This window comes from Cebus imitator, unplaced genomic scaffold, assembly GCF_001604975.1.
Source record: "Cebus imitator isolate Cc_AM_T3 unplaced genomic scaffold, Cebus_imitator-1.0 Scaffold28, whole genome shotgun sequence".
NCBI classification, from domain to species: domain Eukaryota; kingdom Metazoa; phylum Chordata; class Mammalia; order Primates; family Cebidae; genus Cebus; species Cebus imitator.
The window spans coordinates 10,735,994-10,741,771 of NW_016107343.1; the positions used below are offsets into that span (position 1 = coordinate 10,735,994).

General features: G+C 45.9%; 1 pseudogene; it reads left to right on the forward strand.

The window, feature by feature from the left end:
* The first annotated feature begins 3,430 nt into the window (after window positions 1-3,430).
* LOC108300493 overlaps window positions 3,431-5,778 on the forward strand; it is an 8,579-nt pseudogene continuing 6,231 nt past the window's right edge.

Genomic DNA, 5,778 nt, shown 5'->3' on the forward strand with positions numbered 1-5,778 from the left:
AAAAAAAAAAAAAAAAAGGAAAAATCAACTTGTTAGGAGCCTCGCCCGAGAATCAAAGGAAGTGCCAAACCATCACCCCCGGGGGCGGGCCCTGTGAGCTATTTTAGTCATATATTTCAACATCAGAAAACAAACCACCACAGATCACCTGATGTCAGGAGTTCAAGACCAGCCTGGCCAACATGGCAAAACCCCATCTCTACTGAAAATACAAAAAATTAGTTGGGCATGGTGGCAGGCACCTGTAATCTCAGCCGCTCACGAGGCTGAGGCAGGAGAATTGATTGAACCTGGGAGGAGGAGGTTGCAGTGAGCTGAGATTGTGCCGTTGTACTCCAGCCTGGGCAACAAGAGTGAAACTCCATCTCAAAAAAAAAACAAAAAAGCCTTTTTGAGTCATAGTTTTTTTTTTTTAATCATTATGTCAAAGAGCTATTTGCACTCCATGTTCATTGCAGCATTATTTCACGATAGTCAAGATATGAAACCCACCTAAGGCTTCGTCAAGGAATGAATGAATAAAGAAAATGTGGTACATATACACAATGGAGTACTATTCAGTCATTTAAAAGTAGAAAATTCTGGCATTTGCAACAACATGAGTAAGCCTGGACGACAATAAGCTAAGTGAGGCTGGATGCAGTGGCTCCTGTCTGTAATCCCAGCACTTGAGAGGCCAAGGTGGGCGAATTGCTTGAGCTCAGGAGTTCGAGTCAGTGAAACCCCCATCTCTACTAAAATACAAAAAATTAGCTGGGTGTGGTGGCAGGTGCTTGTAGTCCCAGCTACTCGGGAGGCTGAGGCAGGAGAATTGCTTGAACTGAGGAGGCGGAGGTTGCAGTGAGCCGAGATCGCACCGCTGCACTCCAGCCTGGGTGACAGAGAAAGACTCTGTCTCAAAATAATATAATAATAAGCTAAGTGAAATCAGTGCAGAAAAATGAAACCCTCATATTTTTATTTATGTATGGAATCTAAAACAATCAAATTCAGAGCAGACAGTAGAATGGTGGTTGGAGGTGGGAGGAATGTGGAGATGTTGGTCAAAGGGTACAAAGTTGCAATTAAAAAGGAGGGATAAATAACTATTTAAGGTAATGGGTATGTTAATTATCTTGATTCAATCATTCCACACTGTATCCATAGATCATAATATCACTGTGTACTCCATAATTATATACGATTATAATTTGTCAAAATTAATTAATAATAAAGAAAAAACAAGCTTAGGTAGGATGCTTCTCCTTCCTTGTTTCTCTTTAATGCAGCTGAAAAATGCTGAAACTTTGGGGTTTGGGGAAGCTGGTAGTTAGCCAAAATTTCAAAGGGAACAAGAGTCCTAAATAAAGAAAAAGAAAATGTATAAAATAATTTAAATAGCAAGATTTCAGATGTGTGCTAGCTAGGCTATGATGGCAAGCATGATGAAATTTTTTTTTTTTTTTGAGGCCGGGTCTCTCTCTGTTGCCAGGCTGGAGTGTAGTGGCATGATCTGTACTGCAACCTCCACCTCCCGGGCTCAACTGATTCTCCTGCCTCAGCTTCCTAAGAAGCTGGGATTACAGGCGCCTGCCACCATGCCCAGCTAATTTTTTCATTTTTAGTAGAGAAGGGGTTTCACCATGTTTGCCAGGCTGCTCTCAAACTCCTGACCTCAGGTGATCCACCCACCTCGGCCTCCCAAAGTGCTGGGATTATAGGCGTGAGCCACCGCACCCGGCCAGTCGTCACCTCTTAATAATCCTCACCTCTTACACGCTGAGGGTAATTTTGTTCCTCCTGCAGATCCAAAAGCGTGTCAACACTTTGACACAATACACAAGTCAATAGAACATGGTCTGTTCTGGGAACTTCCCATTTACAAATTCCAACTGGGTAAATTCTGTCCAAGTGTGGTGGCTCACACCTGTAATCCCAGCACTTTGGGAGGCCGAGACTGGCATATCACTTGAGATCAGGAGTTCAAGACCAGCCTGGGCAACATGGCAAAACCCTATCTCTACTAAAAATACAAAAAAGTAGCCAGGTGTGGTGGTGCATGTCTGTAATCCCAGCTGCTCAGGAGGCTGAGGCACGAGAATCACTTGAACCTGGGAAATGGAGGCTGCAATGAGCCGATATTGCCCCACTGCACTCCAGCCTGGGCAACAGAGTGAGACTCTGTCTCAAAACAGCAAATAAACATACAAATTCCAATAGGGTAAGTTCTATATGGGGAGACAGTACTGCATGGTGCTTAATATTATGGATCGGAAGGTCAGACAGAATAGTCTCCTCATTTGTTAAATGGGAATACATTGTAGTCTACCTCATAGGATTATGGTGAGGATTAAATGAAAGAAAGCACGTGGAGTAATTTCATATAGTTGGCAAATAGGAGTGTTTTATAAATGCTTGTTATTAAAAAGAAACTAAGAATTTTTTTTGCAGTTCACCTTTGTACCCTCAGAATCTATTGTGTTGCCTAGCACCTATTAGAGGCTCAATAAATGTTCACCAGGCCAGGCACAGTGGCTCACGCTGGTGATCCCAGCACTTTGGGAGGCCAACGTGGGCAGATCCCTTGAGGTCAGGAGTTTGAGACCAGCCTGGCCAACATGGTAAAACCCCATCTCTATTAAAATACCAAATAAATAAATAGCCAGGTGTGGTGGTGCACGCTTGTAATCCTAGCTTTACTGGAGGCTAAGGCAGGAGAATCACTTGAAACTGGGAGGCAGAGGTTGCAGTGAGTAGAGATAGCGCCACTGCACTCCAGCCTGGGTGACAGAGCGAGACTTCGTCTCAAAAAAGGAAGGCAGGCAGGCAGGCAGGAAGGAAGGAAGGAAGGAAGGAAGGAAGGAAGGAAGGAAAAGAAAAGACAAGAGAAAAGAAAAGAAAAGAGAAAATTCACCAAATGAGTCACTGTATCCGGAGGTCAGGAAGCATAAGGACACCCAGGACACCCAGCAATGAAGTCATTTGCCCAAGGTCATGCCACATGACCACTTCAAAGCAGAGCTTATAAATCTCTACAGCGTGGGTGCCCTGTAAGTCTCTTGTGTCCTAAGTGTTTAGATCGTACCTGACTGAGCATAAGTCTTGGGGAGAAAGCTTCAATCAAAGTTCCAAGTCTGATTCTATTCCAGCCAGAGCTGAGTGAATGTCTGTCTCTCCTTTTCCCTGGGCCTGTCACAATCTCAACAAATGGGCTTTTAAATTAAGTAGTGATTTGGAATGTAAGTGAGTGCATTTAAGATGATAAGAGACGGAGAGATCCTAATGGCTGAAATATTTGTCATATCACAAGTAAACGGAGTGTTTCGGGGAGTCACTAATATAACTAATTTTTACCAAGTCCTCCTCTGCTCTGTGTGGGAAAATGAGGTCAGTGCAGGTTGAGCCAGCCCGGAGTGAGCAGCTGCCGGGGGACTGAAGAGAATACTGATGGATGGCTGAGGCGCCCGGACAGTTCGCCTCAGGAAACCAGAGCCCACTTGTTCAAATTAAGCTATGGATGCCCAACAACCGGTGGCAGGCTGCCGTGGATGACAAGGTGGGGAAATGAATGCACAGCACAGCACAGCCTGCCTCCCCTGGAGGGTGTAGCTGTGCTGCTGGTTTGGGCTTGGCCCTGTGCTGGGGGATGTCTGAAAGGAAGCTGGAAGTCATCTAACGCAACTGCCTCCTCCTCACTCCCTGCCACCCCGTTCTTGAATCTCCTCTGCAGCAAACCCAGTCACTTTAGTCAGACCTCTGCTTGGTGGCTCCCAGAGCCTGCGATCTCCGTCCCTTCTGGGTAGCCCACTTCCCTTGCAGCCAGGAGCACAAGGAAGTTTGCAGTGAACTGACAGCTGTCGAGTATGTGAATATTTGGCACTTACTGTCCAAAATGAATAGCACTCTCAGTTAGGCTTGCTGTCTGGAGTGTTTAGGCTTATAGCCAAAACCCAAGTTCCAGTCTTATTTATTAATTTATATTTGAGAAGGAGTCTCACTCTGTCGCCCAGCCTGGAGTGCAGTGGTGCGATCTTGGCTCACTGCCGACCTCTACCTTGCAACCAAGTTCCAGTCTTGGCCCCGCTACCAAATTTGCTGTGCTGCCTTCGGGTGGAAACAATACCTTGCTGAGACGCTTTCTTGGTTTATAAAAATGGGAACAACAGGCCGGGCTCACGGTGGCTCATACCTGTAACCCTAGCACTTTGGGATGCCAAGGCAGGCAGATAATGAGGTCAAGAGATGGAGACCATCCTGGCCAACATGGTGAAACACCATCTCTACTAAAAATACAAAAATTAACTGGGCGTGGTGATGCGCATCTGTAGTCCCAGCTACTCAGGAGGCTGAGGCAGAAGAATCACTTGAATCTGGGAGGTGGAGTTTGCAGTGAACTGATATCGCGCCATTGCACTCCAGCCTGGCAACAGAGCAAGACTCAAAAACAAAAAAAAAAAAAAAAAAGTGAATGACATTTGCACCATGGCTTTTTATAATGGCAAGTGTTGGTGGAAAGAGAGAAATGGTCATTTCTCCTGAACCTCGCATTAAGTTGTGGTCACAAGTTTAGATTCTGACCTTATCTTAAAATAAATACACATTCAGGCCAAGCACAGTGGCTCACACCTGTAATCCCAGCACTTTGGGAGGCCAAGGCAAGTTCAAGACCAGCCTGGCCAAACATGGCGAAACCCCATGCCTACTAAAAATACAAAAAATTAGCCAGGCGAGGTGGCGAGCTCTAATAATCCCAGTTACTCTGGAGGCTAAGACATGTGAATCTCTTGAACCCAGGAGGCTGAGGTTGCAGTGAGCTGAGATTGTGCCATTGCACTCCAGCCTGTGTGATAGAGTTAGACTCTGTCTCACACACACACGCACACACACACACACACACACACACACACACACACTCTCAGCCAAAGAGAAATACTGATAAGATTAAAAGGAGATGTTCAGCTGGGAGTAGTGGCTCATGCCTGCAATCCCAGCACTTTGGGAGGCCGAGACCAGTGGCTTGCTTGGGCCCAGGAGTTCCAGGCCAACCTACACCACATGGCAAAACCCCATCTCAATTAAAAAAAAAAAAAAAGAGAGAGAGAGAGAGAGAGATGTTCGTCATTGGAAACGTATGAGTCATTTTTGGACCACCCCTTCTGCAGTACACACTAAAGGGATTTTTAAAATGCATTTTTGTCTAGGGCTAGTGGATAGCATTGCATTTTTTAGGTTGGTTGGTTCGTTGGTTGGTTGGTTTTATGACAGGGTCTGACTGTTATCCAGGCTGGAGTGCAGTGGTGCAATCACAGCTCACCGTAGCCTTGACTTCATGGGCTCAAGCCATCCTCTTGCCCCAGCCTCCTGAAGTAGGTGGGACTACAGGCACATGCCACCACGTTTGGCTAATTTTTGAAATTTTTTGTAGAGATGGGCCCCCACTATGTTGTCCAGGCTACTCTTGAACTGCTGGGCTCAAGTGATCCTCCTGCCAGGGCCTCTCAAAATGCTGGGATTACAGGCAGGAGACACCACACTTGCCCAGCATTGCATTTTTGTTTAGTTTGTTTGTTTGTTTGTTTGTTTGTAGAGATGGGATACTGTTTTCTGCCCAGGCTGGTCTAAACTCCTGACTTCTTTAAGCAATCTTCCTGCCTCTGCTTCCTAAAGTGCTGGGATTCCAGGCATGAGCCACAATAGCTGGCCAGCATTGCATTTTTCAAAAGCATTCACTTGGCTGGGTGCAATGGCTCATGCCTGTAATTTCAGCACTTTGGGAGGCCGAGGCAGGGAGATCACCTG